Source organism: Rana temporaria, chromosome 3, assembly GCF_905171775.1.
Source record: "Rana temporaria chromosome 3, aRanTem1.1, whole genome shotgun sequence".
Classification (NCBI taxonomy): Eukaryota; Metazoa; Chordata; class Amphibia; order Anura; family Ranidae; genus Rana; species Rana temporaria.
This window is the reverse complement of record NC_053491.1, coordinates 39275535-39297165: the sequence shown is the minus strand read 5'-3', so window position 1 is coordinate 39297165 and position 21631 is coordinate 39275535. Positions and strand designations below refer to the sequence as shown.

Sequence of the window (21631 nt, the reverse complement as noted above, 5' to 3'; positions counted from 1 at the left end):
TATTTTTTAGAATTATTTATAGTTATTTATTATATTATAATTTATGATTTCTTGTTTCAAACTTTATCATACCCGGGATGTCTACTAGACTCTTGTTTGGAAATATTTAAGTGCGTGTGCTCTCAGCACAGCTGTATTTGCACTAATGCATGCAAATAAGCGGCCGCACAGCACCAAGGCCCACCTACCAAGAGGCCGCATATTTGTGCTGGCGCCAAGAGGTTAAGCAGACTAAATATGTGCAAACGCCAAAGAAATTAAGAAGATCACTGTAACCAATCAGATGTCAGCTATATATAATCAGAGCAATAGAATTGTAATTGGGTGATATGGATTTCTGCACTTTTCACATTAGCCTCTGCTTTATTAAAGACAACCCGTGCAAAACATTTTCCAAATGTGGCAGCGGGGGGAGGAAGCAGACACCCCTTCTGGGTGGAGCTCTGCTTTAAATTCAAATTCCAATCAACCCCTAACTACTCTTAAAATTACTCCCCTTCTTAACATTATTCTGAATAACCAGTGTAAGAAAAGATCTGTATACTTACCTCTTTTCACTCCGCTCTGGTCTGGTCATGTGATCGGCTCCCCTGTGTCAGCCAGTGTCGGCTGCAGGGGAGAGGAGGGAGCACTGACAATGGATGGGCTATAGTAAGCTTATGGGTGATGTCATCACTCAGGCATTACTAGCTGTTTTGAAGTGGTCTCTCTATTCCCATGTAGCCACCATGGTGACCGGACTGGAGTGGCCTGAAAATAGGCAAATATACAGATCTTTTCTTACACAGAATCAGAGTGGATATAAATCAATGATTTAAAAAAAATAATTTTTTTTTTTTAATTTAAATCTATTTTTGGGATATTTATCAAATTTATTTTTTTATAAAATGCTTTGGAAGTAAAAATCTATCTAAAGATAGTTTTTTTTATTTAAGATACATTAATCATTTTGTTTATTCAGCATGAAATGGCGCTTAGTTATGTAGCATGAGGCTGTATATTCTGTAATATTTACAATTTTGGTAAACTCTTTCAATGAGTCCAAGCTCTGCAAGCTGAGATAACATGCACTGCGTTGATGCATTCACACAATTTCACAGTAACCATGAGATAAAACAAAGTTCAGGAATATTGCTTTATCCCATTGTTTTGCAAATGTATGTACCGTATTTATCAGGGTATTGCACGCTCTGGCGTATAGCGCATACCCCTAATGTGGACCTGCAATTCCTGTAAAAAAAAAACATTTTAGTACTTAGAGTTTTGGTGTATTGCGCGGAGGTCCTGGGAGGAGCGGAGGGGACGATTTGGTTGGTGATGTAGATGGGGGCGATGTTGTGAATGGCCATGTATGTTGTGGTTAGCATTTAGAATTTTATAGAGTGGGGTAGGGGAAGCCAGTGAAGGGATTGGCAGAGAGGAGCAGCAGTATTAGTCTAGCAGCAGCATTCATAATAGACTGAAGGGGGGATAGCTTGCATAAGGGTACGTTATTCATATTCACATTTCTAACTACCAGTAACCAAGAGTCCTTACATTTAAAGAGCACCTGTCATTTCAGATCCATCTTGGCAGTGCCTGTTAGCGGGCATCCTCTCAGGCCCTGTACACACGTCCGAAAAACTCGACGGGCAAAACACATCGTTTTGCTCGTCGAGTTCCTTGTGAAGCCGCCGAGAATCTCGGCGAGCCAACATTTCTCATTGACTAACGAAGAAATAGAGAACATGTTCTCTATTTGGCCCAACGAGATTCTCGTCGGCTTCCTCGGCGAAAAGTGTACACACGACCGGGGTTTCTCGGCAGAATACGTCTCCCATCGAGTTTCTGGCTGAATTCTGCCGAGAAACTCGGTCGTGTGTACGGGGCCTAACTTTCTGTCTCCACCACATCCCTTACCTTGTTGTGTCATTGCTACATCACCAGCCGTCCCATTAAAGTGATTGGACTGTCGGTGAGTCAACAGCGGGTCAGAGGAGGAGCCGCTGCGGCACAGATGACAGTTGGTCTTTAAAAATTATAAATCTAAATCGAGTTGATTTAAATCAAGCCTTTTTACTAGTGATTTAAATTAAATTCACCCTGCACAGAATAGGTGTTAGGAGAGGGTGGGAGTATTTTTAACTACTTCCCCTCCCGCCCAGTATCAAAAGACATCCGCAGGAGGGATCTCCCATCCTGGGCGGGCGTCATATGATGTCCTGGGCTTCCCGGCCGTCTAGGGGGCGTGCACCCGCCGCGTCACTCGGGAGCTGGTGTGCGTGTAAACACACCGATCCACATCCTGTCAGAGGAGAGGAGACCGATGGTGTGTTCTCAGTACAGAGGATCGATCGATGGGTCTCCTCCGCTTGTAAGTCCCCACCCCCTACAGTTAGAATCACTCACTAGGTAACACAATTAACTCCTTGATCGCCCCCTAGTGTTAACCCCTTCCCTGCCAGTCACATTTATACAGTAATCAGTGTATTTTTATAGCACTGAGCACTGATCACTGTATAAATGTGAATGGTCCCAAAATAGTGTCAAAACTGTCCGATCTGTCCGCCGCAATATCACAGTCCCGATAAAGATCGCCACCATTACTATTAAAACAATAAAATAATAATACAAAAGCCATAAATATATCCCCTATTTTGTAAACGCTTTTGCGCAAACCAATCAATATATCCTTTTTGCGATTTGTTTTACCAAAAATAAGTAGAAGAATACGTATCGGCCTAAACTCAGGGAAAAAAAAGATTTCTTTTTTAAATTGGAATATTTATTAGAGCAAAAAGTTAAAAATATTGTGTTTTTTCAAACTTATCATTCTTCTTTTGTTTATAGTGCAACAAATAAGAACATCAAAAGTGATCAAATACCACCAAAATAAAGCTCTATTTGTGGGGGAAAAAAAATTCATTTGGGTACAGTGTTGCATGAACGCGCAATTGTCATTCAAAGTGCGACAGCGCTGAAAACGAAAAAATTGGCCTGGGCAGGAAGGGGGTGAAAATGCCCTGCATTGAAGTGATTAAGAGTAGTTAGGAATTGATTAAAATTCTACTTTAATGTTCCCTGAGCCACTGACCTGAAACAAGCATGTAGTAAGTGATGTCTGAACTCCTAATTGGGTTTAGGGCCACAGAATGCATTGAATCTTCTACAGCCAGTCATGAAGCATTTTCAGCAGGAGAATTCCACAGTGGCATTTTCTCCACATTAATGCATTCCTCCTATTAATCAGTATGCAGAACATTACACCAAAATATGATGGTACATAATTAAAGAACATAAATGAAATGTTTGTGTTCCAGTGTAATATTTCTAGTAACATCTTTTTTCCGATGTGATTTCCTGATTAAATGTATAACTCGCTGTTTAGGTCTTTACTTCTAAGCAGGAAATAATGTCATTGGTGGGTGACATAATAAATTTCAACAGACAATGTGTAACATTTCCTTTTTTTTTTTGTCGCAAACAGAGGCACGGAAAATGCCGGAGACTACAGCCCTGCGCGGAGTACGTAGAATCTCAAACGCCAGCCAATCAAATTAGCCATTTTTCCCAAGCTTTGTTTTCAATATGTGTGATCATCACTCCACCAATATGAAGTGCCAGCGTTGATAAAACAAAAAGGAGACAAGCAAATGCAAGCATTTTCCTTGTTTGGATGACATCTTATTTCTAATTCATCAAACCGAGGACTGTTTTTTTTTTTTTTTTTTTTGTGGATGGAGGCCATTTTGATGGAACCGAGGAATACTTTAAGATGGCCGCTTTGGCACAAGGTAGGTTGAATTTGCTGCCTAGCCGTGCCGCACTCCTCCTCTCCCTGCCGTTGATCAATTTCCTAATGCGTTAATTAGCAACAAAAGCGGGACAATAAATGAATCTGGCATGACCCACTTTCATCCGCCACCACCCCTCTCATGTGCCAAATCTACCCTTCATATTAATTGAATTAACATTCTCTCTAATTTCCCGTCTTCATATGCGCGAATACTGATATTCTCTTTATTGTGAAGACGGCTGGCTCCTACTCTAAAGCAAATATGCATTTTAATGATATGTATCAATTATCTGAACGTTCACACATATAGCGATCCCATTTTCTATACGTACGTTTCATTCAATATATCGGCCACATTTAATCCATCTGGAATTAAAAATTGTCTTTGTTTCTGTGCCATGTAAGTTTTGTGTTTTTACCTAAATTTGTGTTGGTGATTTAAATGAAGGCAGATTTTCTTGTTGTTATCAATGCATTTTCTTAAAATTTACTTTGTTAAAAATGAATGACTTCCTATGATATATTATAGGATGAAAGATTAAAAAAAAAAGATTTCTTGGAATGTAATAGAAATACAATAGGTATTGACTGCCAGAGGAAATTAATACTAATTTAAGCAATATAAAAATATATTGGAATAGAATATACTTTATATGTACAGAAATGCGAAACACATGTGCAGTATACCATAGATAAAATGCAAGGCATGCATTATATATTTTTATTTATATATATTAATAAAAATAGCAATGGTACACTGTAAAAATGTGTACACTTTATCTCTCTCTCTCTCTCTCTCTCTCTCTCTCTCTCTATATATATATAGATATAAATAATATTTATATATATATATATATATATATATATATATATATATATATATATATATATATATATATATAAATCTATCTATCTATCTATCTATCTATCTATCTATCTATCTATCTATCTATCTATCTATCTATATATATATATATATATATATATATATATATATATATAAATAAAATATAGTATACTGCACATATATATAAAGTATACATATTTACACAGTGTACCATTGCTATATTTATTAATATATATATATATTATGAATACAAATATATTAATAATAAAAATAGCAATGGCACACTGTGTATTATATATTATATATATATTATATATTATATATATATATATGTATACAAATAAATAAATGTGTAAATATATATATATATATATATATATATATATATATATATATATATGTATGTATATATATATATATATATATATGTATATATATATATATATATATATATATATATATATATATATATATATATATATATATATATATATATATATATATATATAAAAGTGTACACATTTACCCAGTGTACCATTGCTATTTTTTTTTAATTCAAATATGGTTGGATTTTTTAAGGCAGAACTAAACTATATCGGAGCACCACAAACTGCAAAATGCTATTGATAATTGATTTTTTAATAATAAAGTAAACTCACCCATCCTTCCATCTATGTCTCCATGCTTTATTTTGTTGAGAAATTACTTTGACTGCTTAGAGCTGGTGCCTCCTGGTCCTTTAAGGGTTTTAGAATGGCAGGAGGCAGGGCTTATGGTCATGTGACCGCTGTGATTGCCTGTCACGGTGGTTACATCATCAACAAAAAGCTCCCGCTTGCAAGCAGCAAACAGGAGCTTTCCGCCATTGGTAACTGTAGCGGGATCATGCAGGGCGCAGGCTCTTTGAACAGCTCTATTGGCGCTATTGCACGCAAATATGTGGCCGCTTGGTTCCGAAACCATATATTTGCATTGGCTCGGCGCAAAGAGGTTAAAAAATCACCCCCCCATAGCATTTTTAGCTGTGGCTATCTTGAGTTAGAGCAGATGATTCTTGTAGCATTTGCTTCCTAGAATCCATCTGCCCTTAGCTCAGGAATGCAGGCAGAAGGGCCCACTAACAGGCCAGGTTTTATGTATTACCTTGGGGAGATGCAGACTAGAATACTGCAATCGCTGAGGAGCAAATGATATCAGCTGTGATGTATTTCAGGTATCTTGCAAACCTGGCCAGTTAGTGGGCCCTGCAGGACAGGGTTGATGACCACTGTCCTAGGGTGTATGACATAGTTTTGGCCTAGTCCAGAAACCAGGAAGCAACTGAAAAAAAGAAAAAGAAAACAAGTTTAAAACAAGTTAATATAATACACCTCCCTATCTAGTTACTAATGCTAGCAGTATACGGATTAAAAGTAGTTAATGTTGACTGAGAGAATTTTGTTTTACTTTAAGCATATTTTAGCTTGAAACTGCTGCTCACCATAGCGGATTCTAGTATGGTTGTATACATGTGAAAGCCCCAGTCAATACCGCTCCCCCTGCCATGCCCCTTGACATGTTTTGCCCCTTGACATGTTTTGCCCCACCCACCGGTGCTTAATCATTGCGGTCTAAGGCTTTCACATCGGCTATGGCAAGCAGCAGTTTCAAACTAAAATGTTCATAGCTCTCTGAATGTTGTTTTCTTACGCTGGCATCCCTACTATCCTGGGTGCCAATGGGGCCCTACTCTTCAGCCTGGAGCCACACCACTAAGTACTTATGGCTATAAGCAGGGCTGCAGCTAAAAATCACGGGGCCCTTTACAGCCTTCGGGACTGGGCCCACCCCAACCCTGCCTACACCCCACCCATCTCCTCTGGGGTGCAGTGAAATAGCGACACAGATTTTCCCCCTACTATGCCCCAAAAATGAAAAAAGTCACACTTCCTGGGCCCCTCTATTGAAAAGATGGGGCCCAGCCAAATGTAATTTAAGCCCTGGTAAACATGTAAGAGCAGCGGTATGGACTAGTAAAATCAATTTATTAATTTAGGAAGAAATGAACAATAAAGTTGTCATGAGCCCCCCTGTTTAGCTGATGAGGTTTGGGCCCTGAAGAACAAGACCAGTTGTACTGCCTTATCAGCAGCCCTGGCTTTAAGCATAGTTACATTAAAGCTGATCTCTGTGAAAACAAGACCTTTAGTCTTGAGTTCACACTATCTTTGCATATGGCTCACAACAAGGGTCTTGTGCGTCCCTGTTCACTATTTCAGGTCCAATTTCAGCCCAAATTTTTGGCTGAATTCGGACCGGAAACTGACCAAAAAACGCACCGGAGCCGCAGTGGAGATATGTGAAACGGTTCTATAGAAAGCCAGTCAGAACCCACATCCAAATCGCAAAAGTGTGAACCCAGCCTTACCCTTGTAGTTGGTCCTCCTTCCCACTGCAAGGGCTAACTTTTTTATTTTTCCCCCTAAGGGATGATGAATACAGTCATATACTTACCTTATTCCCCACTCCCATGAGCTTCCTCCACTTCGTATGACTGGTCCCTTCTTCATTGCCGGTCACAGCTTTTTGTTATCATCCCATACATTGCAGGACCAGAAGTCTTGCACTGTATGGGAGGACACCCAAGGTCCGCTCACATTCTGGAGCATTGGTCAGTAGAGGAGTGTACCTACCGTCGGGGGAGAGAGTAATAATTTAAGTATATCAACTTATTCATCATACTCTTAGCAAAATAAGCAAATATCCTTTGCAGTGGGTTTCCTACCAAGTATAAATAAAGTTTATCTTTGCAGCTCAGCTTTAAAAAAATCTTCTTAATGAACTACTCCCATTGGGTATATGTCGGACAATAGGCTAATGTGGGACAATGCGCGTCGACTGCCGACAATGGACTTTACATTGCATGGGTTTTAATCATATGAACCCGTGCATAAAAAGATCATGTAAGCCAGGGGTGCCCAACCTTTTGAAGAGCGAGGGCTACCTAAGCGACTTGGTAACCAGAGCTGGAGGTCGCGGGCCACATCAGAGGGCTCTGTGGGCCACTGGTTGGGCACCCCTGATGTAAGCTGTAATGTTTGCTCCATACTACACAACTCTGTGACACTTTTTATTTTAGTTTCAGGCTCTGTCAATTTATTTAATGCCATCTTATTCCATAATGATTCTTGTAACCACTTACATTAATCCCTAAATCAAAAATTCTTATCTAAATGCCCAGTTTGGTAGCCATGATGGTGCCACATCCCAGTAAGTAGATACAGAAAGAAGGTTTATAGAAAGGGATCTTTGGAAAGGCACCACTATGACAAATATCTAAAACATTTAAACATATATAGTTTTTATTAAATACAATCTTAAGATAATAATAAAATCCATGCAATAGTGAATGCAAATTTTTGCACAAAATAATAGGACTTTCTTTATAACAAGAAATGGCTCTAGATCCCATGATCTAGAGCCATTTCTGGGATCTAGAGCCATTTCTTGTTATGAAAAAGGTTGCATGAAATTTGCATGAAGGAAGTTGCATTTATTTTATTATTGTCTTTAATAAAAACTATATTTGTATATTTTTTATATATTTGTCATAGTGGTGTCTTTCCAAAAGCCCCTTCCATAAACCTTCTTTCTGTAATTACATTAATTCCTGCTTTCATTCTAATATACCAATTATTGTCAATCTTTTCTAGGCCTAACTAAGCCAGAGGCCAATAAAATGGCTAGCATAATATATTTTTATGCACTGTATATTATAAGTGTAAATTAGACATAGTGGTTTATTTACTAAAGGCAAAAAGACTATGCACTTTACAAAGTGCAGTTGTTCCAGAACTTAGTAAATGAGGTAAAGCTTCATTTTCCAAAGAATACCCAATCATGTGCAAGGAAAAAAAAAAAAGCATGATGGATGAGGGAAATCAGCAGAGCTTCTACTCATTTACTAAGATCTGGAGCAATTGCCTTTAATAAATGAATCTCAAAGTCTATAAAATAGAAAACTTGGAGGGAACCCAAGATACATGGAGAACATAACAACTCCAGACAGACAGTAAAGCCTCGTACACACGACCGAGAAACTCGACGGGCGAAACACAACGTTTTGCTCGTCGAGTTCCTTGTTAGGCTGTCGAGGATCTCGGCGAGCCAAATTTCTCCATTCCCGTCGAGGAAAAAGAAGACATGCTCTCTTTTTGGCTCGACGGGATCCTCGACAGTTTCCTCATCGAAAAGTGTACACACGACCGGTTTCCTCTGCAAAAAAAAAAAAACAGCAAGTTTCTTGCTGGTTTTTGCAGAGAAACTCGGTCGTGTGTACGAGGCCTCAGACAAACCTTGAACTAAAGAAATGTAAAGATAGGTGGATGGAAATTCAGCCAGTTCAGCAGGGACCAGCCGAAATTCCATCCATGTGTGGCTGCTCCCTTTTGTCAGAAGTCAATCTTATGGTCCAATTCTGTCAAATGGGCTTGTTAAAAAAAATAATAATCAGTGGCTGCAGCTGCTGATCAGTATATTTTGACACCAAGGAGTCTCTGCCATCAGAATACTATATCTGAGCGGGGAGGATTCCTCTATCCATCTCGATTATGTGGATAGAGGAATCCATTTTTTTTTATTCCACCCACTGGCTAATTGAAAAGAAAGGAGTAGTTTATGGCCAGCTTAAGATAACACCAAGCTTTTGGTTGTCACTGCACCTTCTACAACCATATGAGAGTTGGCTATTATGGTTGCACAATAAATTAAATGTTAATGAAATACTTTAGCAAAATAAAGTTGTCTTTACTTATAAGGAGAGGTTTGCATCAGAAATGAAGTGGGTAGGGCTGAATTTGGAGCCAAAAATACAGTGTTGTCATGTCAATATGTCAATATTTCTGGCAGATCAACGGCCAATTTTTGTACTTGGAGTGTGTTTTAGGAGATAAAACATGGGAAATGTGCATGTATTGCAGATATACAAAATGTGTTTTTATCCTGACATGTGCTTTAAACAATGAAATTAAAAAATGGAAACAAATGAACCCTGCTTTGCTTTATTCAGTTTACTAAGTGAATCTTCTCTGCTCCTTTAGTACATCAACCATTATTGTGTCTGACTGTAGGACTTACCTAAACAGGTTATTCAAGCTCAGCTATAAAAAAAATTCTATTAGGGTGGCCTTTCCAACCTTAAAAATATGGTTAAATAGTTGGTTAGTCTAGGGGTGTATTGTAAATGAATACACACCTTATTCTTTGGTCCTGTGGCATCTGGTGATGGCTTCTTACTCCTGCTCCATCCATGGAATGTGGGTAGGCCCTTAACATCATGACATATAGTGCAGGACCAGTGGTGGATACGGCTCCTGCAGTGTTCAGTATGTGATGATGTCAACAAGAGGGTGGCCAACCACTGGGGGAAAGAAGGTTTCAATGGACTGGCTGTCCATCCTGAAAATGGTGGTGGAGTTAGCCTTCAGGACAGAATATTATATTCCCTATTACATACCCCCTAGATTAAAAGAGAATTAGATGCCTAATAAAAACTGAAAAAATTGTAATAGCGTCATCAACAAATATAGCCAGCAGCAACTCTTCTGCAAGATAAAAACAGAGTCCAAATTATATAACTTAAAGAGTTGCGCTTAAAGAAAAGAAAAAATGTCCACAAGTAATGTGATAATTATTGCTGGTGTATATCTCGACCATCCACCACCTTAAAATGTGATCAGCGCATCAATACCACCACCACTAAGCGCCCAGAGGCGATTAAGTTTGCATGTGTTGCGCTATATACGTTTTTCACTCACTCACTCACTCACCAAAGGCTGAAAAGGATTCCAGGGGCTTTTCACCATTGGCGCACCACTCTTCTTACTCCCTGCCTGTAGTGTGAGCCTGCCGGGCTGGCTACTGCTCACACTACAGGCAGGGAGGAGGAAGAGTGGTACGTCAATGGTAAAAAGTCCCTGGAATCGTTAAAGGTACTGGCTGGGTGTATAGCCACAAGCTCTAGTGGCCTCCTGTAGTGGTGAGGTCAATGTGAGCTGGTAAGCAAGCTTTTGAGCCTTTGGTGGTGGTATTGATGCACAGATCACGTTTCGAGGTGGTGAATGGTGGAGATATACACCAGGAATAATTATCACATCACTTGTAGACATTTTTTTCTTTTCTACTAGTGCATCTCTGTAAAGTTATATTAGATCCCTAATACCTGTATATAGGGGATACAACCAGTGGCGTATCTAGTGTATGGCAGCCATGGCAAGTGCAAGTGCCATAGGTGCCATATGAAAGGGGCGCTGTTGAGTGGCTGGGCAGCAAGGCATTTACCAGGGTCTGAGGGTCTCTTCTTTCCTCCTCCTGAGCATAGGCATGATCTCCTTTTCAGCACCTTTGCTAATGGACAATGGCAGCGCTATCCCTGCTGCGTTTAGCCACAGCCCTCCCCTGTTCTCCCAGGCTCTCTCATTCCATCTGGTCAGATTGGCAGCGCACAAAGAAGAAGGAACATCAGTTTCTCCCTCTCCTCTGTGAAAACTGAGTCCTTAATTGATGGAGATTTCATCACTTCCAGTATTGGTTCTGCATTTACCTGGCCTTGGAGGGCAGAGGAGGGATCAGGGGGTCTAATAAACTCCAGATTTCTCCATAAAGAGGATATGTCACTACCCAAGGTATCATAAGGGATGATAAATATCACTAGTTTTGTTAGCTGTTTTTTTTGTTAAGGTTATCTGAAAGATGGGTTTCAAATGTTTTGACAGGGGCGCAGTTTGCGTGCTTTTTCTTTGTTTATAGCTGACTGGATTTCAGCTTTAATTTATAACCAGTTATAGAGGTCCCTAAACTACATACCTTACCACAAGATCAGAGTGGAGTAGTGGTTAAATCTATTTGTCCCCAAACTGTGTATAGATAAGGCAAGATAATGGGGTGACATCATGCCACCTTTTATTGATGTAGGAAGTGCATATGTTGGCTTCACCAAGAATGTACAGTATGATTGTTATAGGACTCCTGGCTCTTTGACTTTCATCTAAAGGCAATTCCACTACTGACACCACTATCATTCTAAAGCTATAACTATTCCGCCATACAATTTGTTTTCATAAAAATATGATAGATGTTGTTGAACTATGTACACATTTATTTTATACATGGCTATTCGCCAAATGCTGTTGCTGCCTGAATACATCATTATGTTGTCAGACAAGGCAGGGACAAGGGACTGTCATACTATCGGGACTCAAAACAATTTACGGACTGCAATGGTAACATTTCATGGTTGTGAAGATCTAAGATCTGCACACCCACATTCCAGAGACTTTGGCAGCTGTCAGCAACTGTCTGTTGACCTTCATTTATCTCTGTGATGAACATTGGTTCCTGCAGGGCACTATATGCACAGTATGTTAGCACAGGGTCAAAAATGCAACTGTATGCATTTATGGTCTGCTGATGTGCAGACCTATACTGCTATCTGCCATGTCCTGCAGGAGCCTCCCTTCATTATACAGATGAAAGAGGTCCACAGACAGTCTCTGAAGCCTGTCAAAGCTGAGAAATGAGTATGAGACTTTTGGATCTTTATTACTGTGTCAGGGCACCCTTAAGGCTATGCATTGGGTATTATATGATAAGCATTGTCCCTTGAAATATCATATTTAGTAGTGATAATTCTGAACTAACAATAAAGGAATAGGCATAGCAGAGTTGTAGTTGTGTAACCCTAATGTCGCGTACACGCGATCAAAATTTCCAACAACAAATGTTCAATGGGAGCTTGTTGTCGAAAATTTCCGACAGTGTGTAGGCTCCATCGGACATTTGCTGTCAGAATTTGCAAGAACAAAAATTTGTGTGTAAACAATTGCGACGCACAAAATTCCACGTATGCTCGGAATCAAGCAGAAGAGCCGCACTGCCTATTGAACTTCATTTTTCTCAGCTCGTCATACGTCACCGCGTTCTTGACGTTCGGAATTTCCGACAACATTTGTGTGACCATGTGAAGGCAAGACAAGTTTGAGCCAACACCAGTCAGAAAAAAATCCATGGTTTCGTTGTCGGAATGTTCGATCATCTGTACGCGTCATTAGAGTCATTTAATGGTTGCTGTTAGTGGAAAAAATAAACTATTGTTATTTTTAGTAACCGCCAATTTGGGGAGATGTTATTTGATTGAATTACCCACTGGCTCCTTTCACTGTATTCAAAGATAATGTTGAGGGATCTCTACAAGTTCTAACCTCCAATCTCCTTAAATGCACAGGTAGATTCTACAATTATTTAACATTACAGTAAATGACTAAGGTGGATTTTGACAACATTACTTTGGATTGCTTTGTAGTAGACAAGGCTGGGGACACACTGTATATGAAATCCAATGGAAACACCATTTTGCTAAAAGCTAATGGAATCATGCTAGCAAACCAACATGACCAAATCAACTCCCAATCCACAAATTTACCAGGGGGAATTAACACATAAGAAAAATTTTAAGCAGAATTTGTCAATCAGCTTGAATATTCATGAACCACGGCAGACCATGCAACCCTTCAATGGCTGGTGCAGACCTTGTTGATTTGGAGGCTTTACCTATCGAGGCACATACAAAACAACTTTGTATTATTTGATTTTCTGATCTGCTGGCAAACCTGTGGTTCCCAAGTCAGTAGGCTTATGGTGGGTTAAGTAATGTATGTTTTCTTAGAGCTATCAGTGGCTCTACCTCATCTGTCTGTCTTCTTGTATCTGCCTATTAGCACACACTTAGATCATAAATATGAGGTTTATATTGATATAGTTATTTCACATCAGATAAAAAGTTCATTGCCTAATTTGTGTATAGTAAGTGTGAGACATTGTGGATTTTTTTTCAAAAATAAACTTAATTTATAAGTTACATAGTTAGTCTGGTTGAAAAAAAGACACAATTCCATTTAGTTCAACCAATAAAAGGGGAAAAATGTACAATCCTATATACACAAACCTATACCCACAATTGATCCAGTGGAAAAGAAAGCAAGAGAAGAATGATCTAATTTGCTCCAGCAGGGGAAAACATTCCTTTCGGATTCCCCAAGAGGCAATCTTATATCCCTGGTTCAGCTTTACCTATAAATGTTAGTATCCAATTAATTTATGTACATTTAGAAAATAATCCAGCCCTTTTTTAAAGCAATTTACTGAGCTGGGCCGAACCATTATTGATCTTTTTACAGACACAGGTGATCAGACACTATGGCTGGCTTCTGTGTTCTTCACATATAGCAGCCCCCTTTCCCATAAGACGAACAGGCCTAAAAGTACTCAGTTGCCCTCGGATCTTATACAGAATGTGCCTGGCCACCATGTCGGGGCAGGTGCGAACTAAACAGATAGACAGAGTTGTTCAATGACAGTCCAGGTACAAGGCAGGCAAGGTTCCGAGTAGTTAGGGTCCAATCCATAGTCAAAAGGCAAGCAGAGTTCAGAGAATAGCCAAGAGAACAACATATTGACTGCACTTCAAAGTGTAAAGATGATAATGTAGCTTTATTTCAAGTTAAAATATCAAGGTAACAACGATACAGACATGGACCAGCAGAGATTGACGCATTTCACAAATCATGTTTGCTTAATCATGATTATGATTAAGCTAACTTGATTAGTGAAACGCATCAATATGTTGTTCTCTTGCTAATCTATCGAGACCGGATAGACTGGACCTGCACCTAATTAGTAGAGGAGAAATTGCTCTCACCCGGAGCGGCACAACCTTGCTTTCCTGATAGACTCTTTGTTCAGAGTTCAGAGAATAGCCGATATCTGATTCCGAGGTCACAAACAGGGGTATCCAAACAGCAGTGCAGACCAGACAGACAGAGGGCTTGAGCACATATTACACATGCTGCCACAAGCATGAGACTGCAGGTTTGGCTGGCTTAAAGAAGGTTTGGTCTCCATCCAGCGACTAACTACTTCAATCACCTTGCAGGAGGACAGACAGACAATGAGAATGCATCATAGCCAAGACCAGGATGCTGGAACCAGCAGCTATCAAGGAACAGGAGTGCTACATGCTCCTGACACCAGGAGGATCAACAAGATAATAGGCCAGTGTCACCTTCAGAAGTCAGAGCAATCAGATAGAGACATTCACATTACATACACCTTGTTTCTATATTTTTGGGATGACTTAAAGGCATGTGAAATACCACAAATAGGTTTTATGGCCTCTATAGATGTTAAGGTTATAGACCTTTATTATCTCCTTTGCCTGGAGCAAATAAAATAATAAATAAAGGAAAGCCAGAGAAGGTAAAAAGTAAAAAGTGATAGAGCACCGTGAAAGAAAAAGGATGTAGAGTGAAGAAGAGGGAAGGAAGCGTAGAAGTCATAGGAAAGGAAACAAGAGGAGGCTCTCTGGTTGGTATGCGGCCTGCAAATTTCCCTGAAGGCCAGAAAAGATCAAATTACAATAGTCAGAGGAAAGATTGGTTCATAGGAGAACTAGAGAACTCAATCCAGGGATGTCATATTACCACAAACTTTGAGCTGCGTTCTTGTAGACTAGCCCTCAGTTCCATAATTCTCATTATGTGATTGAGTTCAACAACCCATTCTCAAATGCAGGGAGTTATAGATGATCTCCAGTCTCTGAGAATCAAAGCTCGCCCTGTATGCGTTGCTGGATTACCACTCATGATACCCAATCACTGCAGATAAAATATCTCATATGTACACCATCATTTGCGAAATGTAGAGGTAACTCCTTTCATTTTTCAGGAGGTGTCTAGAAATAGGTAGCTTGCATATGCTTATGCCTATAGACATAAGCTTATGCCCATAGAAATCTCCTATTGCGAATAACAGGAAAATATATTGCTGCAATGGGCACATTGCTACACTTGTTGGAACATAGATGCATGGATCAAAGTTTCAGCAATCAGCTGAAGAATTGAACAGGGCCTAAACGTAATCTCATATAATGTGATATAATCTCAGCAGAGAGTGAATTGGGGCTCTGTGCTGAAGAGTCACCTACCCTGAGACATGAGCGTCTCGAGTTTCTTCTCAGGTCGGAGGTACAGTATCATGTAAGACAACCATAAACAGAAGGTTGTTTTACTATCAATAAGCAGAGAGGCATCACTCTTCACCAGGGAGCTATTACAGTACCACAAGCCAAGGGGTGTCATGTTGCCAGAGAGGTGATGTTACTGGAGCGATACCATTCTGCCAGAGGTGCCCTGTGATATCAAAAACCATAAAGTGCCACTTTGCCAGATGGTTTTCATATCAGCTGAGACTGATGCCAATGAATGCCATGTTTGCAGACGAGTGTTGTATTAGCATAGGAAGGTCATGCTGCTAGAGGGGTAATAATTTACTTGCTTTTGGTTATCCTACCTACAATATTTGCAGATAATTTTCAAGTACAATTTGCTATTGCACATTTTGCTTCAGGCACTGTTTTGAACAACTGTGACATGATAGTCTCCATATGACACCTGAAATAGGAAATATATTTATTTACAAATTTAAAAAAATAATTAAATTAGAAACTCAATTTAAAAAATAAACTGAACATAAGATATTAGGAAAAAAGTAGATTGAAATTAAATATACTAAGAAATGTGAATTTTGCTGCAGGACAGTCTTAAAAATCAGGATATATCCATTGACAAATCTGTATTCGTTCTGTATTGTAATTCATGTGGTTGGCAGCTGGTCTCACCTTCATCTGGCCCTTTAGATAGCCTAAAAAGTAAGAAATCACAAGCTGCCACATCCCAGAAACCTCTGTGTTGGAGGAAAGTACTACTTTGATAAATACAACAATACATAATATCTTCTTCAGTTGGCCTGCTCAGTTACTACATTCATTGTATGGCAGATTGGTATCTGTAGTTCATACCATTTATAAAAAATGTAGCTTTTTTTTTTTTTTGTTATGTCGTAGTTTGTTCCTTATTGGAACCTCTTTCTCGATGTAAGCCCATAGTTGGGTTCATATTAACCTAGCTTTTTGGTTCCAAATTTTCGGTGTGTCGGCAGGTAATTTACTTGTGGATTTTGTAGTGGTATCCAGTCCACCTTCTTTTAACTTTAATTCATTACATCTGAGTGATCCCAGATTTTACCTGACAATACCACTGACCAACTTGAAGCTGGCACTGGTCAGTATAGACTTTCAATGAAATGAGACAGTCTACTAGTAATGATATTGTTCACTGAATTGTTAGATATGTAGACCACATTCCAGGTGATAAGATGGTTTTATAAATAATATCTGGCTGCCAGCCTTTATGCATGCTGGTTTTACCTGCCATTTTAATTTGCATAATATATGTGCTATTCTTAATATAATACGTTCATATATGTTAGCACCCATAGAAACACTTAAAGCGGGGGTTCACCCTTAGAGGGCACTTTTCCCCCTTAGATTCCTGCTCGTTATTACTAGGGGAATCGGCTATTTATTTTAAAATATGTGCAGTACTTACCCGTTTACGAGACGCATCCTCTCCGTCGCTTCCGGGTATGGGCTTCGGGAATGGGCGTTCCTTCTTGATTGACAGGTTTCCGAGAGGCTTCCGACGGTCGCATCCATCGCGTCACGATTTTCCGAAAGAAGCCGAACGTCGGTGCGCAGGCGCAGTATAGAGCCGCACCGACGTTCGGCTTCTTTCGGCTACGAGTGACGCGATGGATGCGACCGTCGGAAGCCTTTCGGAAGAATGTCAATCAAGAAGGAACGCCCGCTCCCGAAGACCCATACCCGGAAGCGACGGAAGAAGATGCAGCTCGAAAACGGGTAAGTACTGCTCATATTTTAATATAAATAGCCGATTCCCCTAGACCGAACGAGCAGGAAGCTAAGGGGAGATTTTTTTTTTTTTTTAAATGGGTGAACTCCCGCTTTAAGCAGTGATAAAATGTAATTTGCACTATGAGACCCCCTTTTTGTAGTTTACAAAAATGTAATTGTGGTTTACTAATTCTTTAGGTGAAGAAAGAAATCATTGGTTCAAAAACTGGACCTCTTGTGTTGTCCTGGAATCCTCATTTTCTTCCTGGCATAACGACAGGTATATTGCATGTTATTTTTCATTTTTAGATTCTATTTCTGTACCTGAAAATAATGTTTTCTTGCATGTAACAGTAGTAGTAGTAGTACACTATGGGATTAATTTACTAAAGGCAAATAGACTTTACACTTTGCACTTTGCACTTTGCCCCAGAGCTTAGTGAATTGAGTAAGGCCTCGTACACACAACCGAGTTTCTCGGCAAAAAACAGCAAGAAGCTTGCTGGTTTTTTTTTTTTCCCGAGTAAACCGGTCGTGTGTACACTTTTCGACGAGGAAACCGTCGAGGATCTCGTCAGGCCAAAAAGAAAGCATGTCTTCTTTTTCCTCGACGGGAATGGGAAAATTTGGCTCGCGGAGATCCTCGGCGGCTTCACAAGAAACTTGACGAGCAAAACGATGTGTTGAGTTCCTCGGACGTGTGTACGAGGCTTAAGGCTTAACTTTGCAAAGAGTACCCAATTACATGTAAGGAAAAAAAAAGGCATTTTTGCTTGCACATGATTGGATGATGGAAGACAGCACAGTTTATGTTAATTTACTTAGCTCTGGAGCAACTGCAGTCTATTTGCCTTTAGTAAATCAACCCCTTAATGCCCCAGGGCTCTTCCATAATCTCCTCATTAAGAGCAAAAAGGAATATTTTTATAACATGGTTCATGGGACAGTAGTGATAAAAGCAATTGTTTAGTAGCACCAGCAAGAATTTACGGGATCCATCCTAAAGCTGCTCGAAGCTGAATTCTGACTGGTTGTCACGGTATGTCACAAACTTTTAATCTTCCTTCTATTTTTTTTATTCACTTTCCATAATCTTTACACTAATTCAGTTATTTTTTGACTACTTTGTGTATGCTGAATTTGCACCCAGTGTCATGTTTTTGTTTTATCCGTGGGAAAGTAATTTCCAGTTTAAAAATTGCCTATAAGTTAGATTCAGGAAGACTGAAACAGGAGCTTCAGTCCCCTTTAGTTTTGCTCCCCCTTGCCCAGTGCCACCATCTTTTTTATTCTGGCATGTAGAAATGTGCTGTAGGGTTTTGCCAGAACCTGATGCCTTGCAGCAGAATGTTGAGTAAAAAAAAAAGAAAGAAAGTAATATCCGAAAAGGAGAGAGGGAGGGGGATAAATTCAATAATATTTTAGGGCAGCCCTTTTTGACCTTTTTAACACAGATAAAGCCTTAAAATAAAATGGTCTCAGGGAACCCCTGATAATAATTACACGTATATACTTGAGTATAAGCCGACTCGAGTATAAGCCTAGGGTGAGAATGCAGCAGCTACTGTAAGCGGAAAAGAGGGTCAAAAATGCCCATTTGCAGCTTCGCTGTGCCCATTTGCATGCCTCACTGTGCCCATTTACAACCTTGCGGTGCCCATTGTAGCCTTACTGTGCCCATTGCAGCCTCTCTGTGCCCATTCTGACTGTGACCATTGTAGCCTTACTGTGCCCATTGCAGCCTTACTGTGCCCATTCTCACTGTGCCCATTCTCACTGTGCCCATTGCAGCCTTACTGTGCCCATTGCAGCCTTACTGTGCCCATTCTCACTGTGCCCATTGCAGCCTTACTGTGCCCATTGCAGCCTTACTGTGCCCAGTATCATTGTGCGCATTGTAGCCTTACTGTGCCCATTCTCACTGTGCCAATTGCAGCATCAGTCTACCTGTATTCTTGACAGGCTGCGGGCATCCATTTTTCAAAAGTCGCGGCTTCCTCCTGGCTCTGTTCGTTCTGCTATAGTCAGTGTACCTGTCGGGTCGCGGGCATCCATTTTTCAAAAGTCGCTGCTTCCTCCTGGTCCGTGATAGGCATTTGACACTGTGTTTCGCTACCGCCTATCATGGAAGTCCTCTCACCCTGGGACTCAGTTTTCCCAGCAGACACTGTGTTCAGTGTTCCGCCAATCACGGTCATTCTTTCATCCTCGGACAAGAGGACGTCCACGATAGGCGGAACAATGAACACAGTGTCTGCTGGGAAAGTCCTAGGATGAGAGGGCCTACGTGATAGGCTGTAGCGGAACACAGTGTCAAACGCTTACCATGGACCAGGAGTAAGCCGCGACTTTTGAAAATGGACGCCCGCGACCCGACAGGTACACTAACTCGAGTATAAGCCAAGGGGGCTATTTTCAGCCCTAAAAAAAGGGCTGAAAAACTTGGCTTATACTTGAGTATATACAGTACTATAGCTGCAGCTCACAGTAAATTGGTGTGATGTTCTTTACATTTGTGTTCTTTGGGAAGAATTTCCCACTTAAGCCTCGTACACACGACCGAGAAACTTGACGGGCGAAACACATCATTTTGCTCGTCGAGTTCCTTGTTAGGCTGTCGAGGATCTCGGCGAGACAAAATTCCCCATACCCGTCGAGGAAAAAGAAGACATGCTCTCTTTTTGGCTCGACGAGATCCTCAACAGTTTCCTCGTCGAAAAGTGTACACACGACCGGTTTCCTCGGCAAAAAAAAAATACCAGCAAGTTTCTTGCTGGTTTTTGCCGAGAAACTCGGTCGTGTGTACGAGGCCTGACAGGTAGCTAAGAAAATTATTAGTGTCATTGATTGTTTATCTGATAGGCCCAAGAAACCCCTAGCAACTCCTGGAGGAACCGTACGGTTCTGCAGAACCCTGGTTGAGAAAAACTGATTTAGTATGAAGGTCTGCTTTAAGTTAACCTAGGTTTGCAACACCGTTTATGCTATAGACTTCAAGCTGCAGTCACCAGGATTCATAGCTACTAACAGGCCAATTGAAGACAGTATAACTGCCCATAGATGGATCAAAAATTCTCCAGTTCAGCCTGGATTTTAAACCATGTGTGGTCTTGCCTGTTCCACAGACGTTGAGTATTAGATTGACTTTTGTTGAACGGGCTTGTTGGAAAAATCTTGTCGATCAGCAGGTTGCAGTCAATTGGCTGCTGATCAGTGTATTCTGGCAGGAAAGAGTCCGGCTGTCAGAAAATAAGGTCCCAAGAGGGGAGAATTCCTCCAACCACCTCACGTGTGTGGCTAGAGGAATCAGTTTGCTTTTTATTTTTTCAGCCCACTAGCTGATCAAAACAAAATGAGTCGTCTATGGCCAGCTTTACACAACGCGGCTGTATAATAATTATGTCACTGGTCATTTGTTGTAAAACCAAGATGCATTTGCCTGCCTTAGTAAAGAATGGTTGACTGGGTAAAGAGAAGCTTTGGCTTCACACATAGGCTGGTGCTTTCTTCCTGGAGTTGCCACAATGACCGGTTACTTAGAATGTCTTACCATTTTGAACATAATGCAATTGCATCATGAAAGGTCAACCAAGACATAAGCAAACCTAGCTGAATCATGCATGCATTTGTTTTAATTATTTCCATTGTACAGTGCGTTTATTTATTTTTAATACATTTTCAAAGATTTCAAACCAACTTCTTTCATGTTGTCATTATGGGGTATTGTTTGTAGAATTTTGAGGGAAATAATGAATTTAATCCATTTTGGAATAAGGCTGTAACATGAACATTTTTGAAAAAAGTGAAGTTCTGTGAATGCTTTCTGGAGGCACTGTATGTCAAGATGAGAGGAACTATTTCAATAAACTGGAGAAAAATTAGTATTATCCACTTTTGGAGTCTTACATTTTATAATACGATCCTACCAATCCGACATCTATGTCTTGGACCTTCCAGTAGGAATAGAAAGTTTGAAAATGGTTGTAAACCCACTTTTCTCTCTCTCAAAAAAAAAACACCACCTGCAATACAAAGGCATAATGCATAGCATACTTGCGCATTATGTAATACTTACCTCAGATCGAAGCCCCGGCAGCCATCCTCGGACACTGCTCGGGCGGCCGACATCTCTCCCGGGGGTTACTTCTGGGTATCGAGGCTCCGGCGCTGTGATTGGCCGTAGCTGCGATGGCGTCACTCGCACGCATGTGTGCGGGAGCCGCCA

At 40.2% G+C, this 21631-nt stretch overlaps 1 long non-coding RNA gene across 2 annotated transcripts in view; it reads left to right on the top strand.

Annotated features, from left to right (window-relative positions):
• LOC120931200 overlaps window positions 1-21631 on the top strand; it is a 137977-nt gene that overhangs the window by 22522 nt on the left and 93824 nt on the right. For both annotated transcript variants that reach the window (XR_005747840.1, XR_005747841.1), the window contains exons 4-5: window positions 3467-3773; window positions 17605-17686. This is a non-coding gene — a long non-coding RNA (uncharacterized LOC120931200). The remainder of the gene's footprint in view (window positions 1-3466; window positions 3774-17604; window positions 17687-21631) is intronic.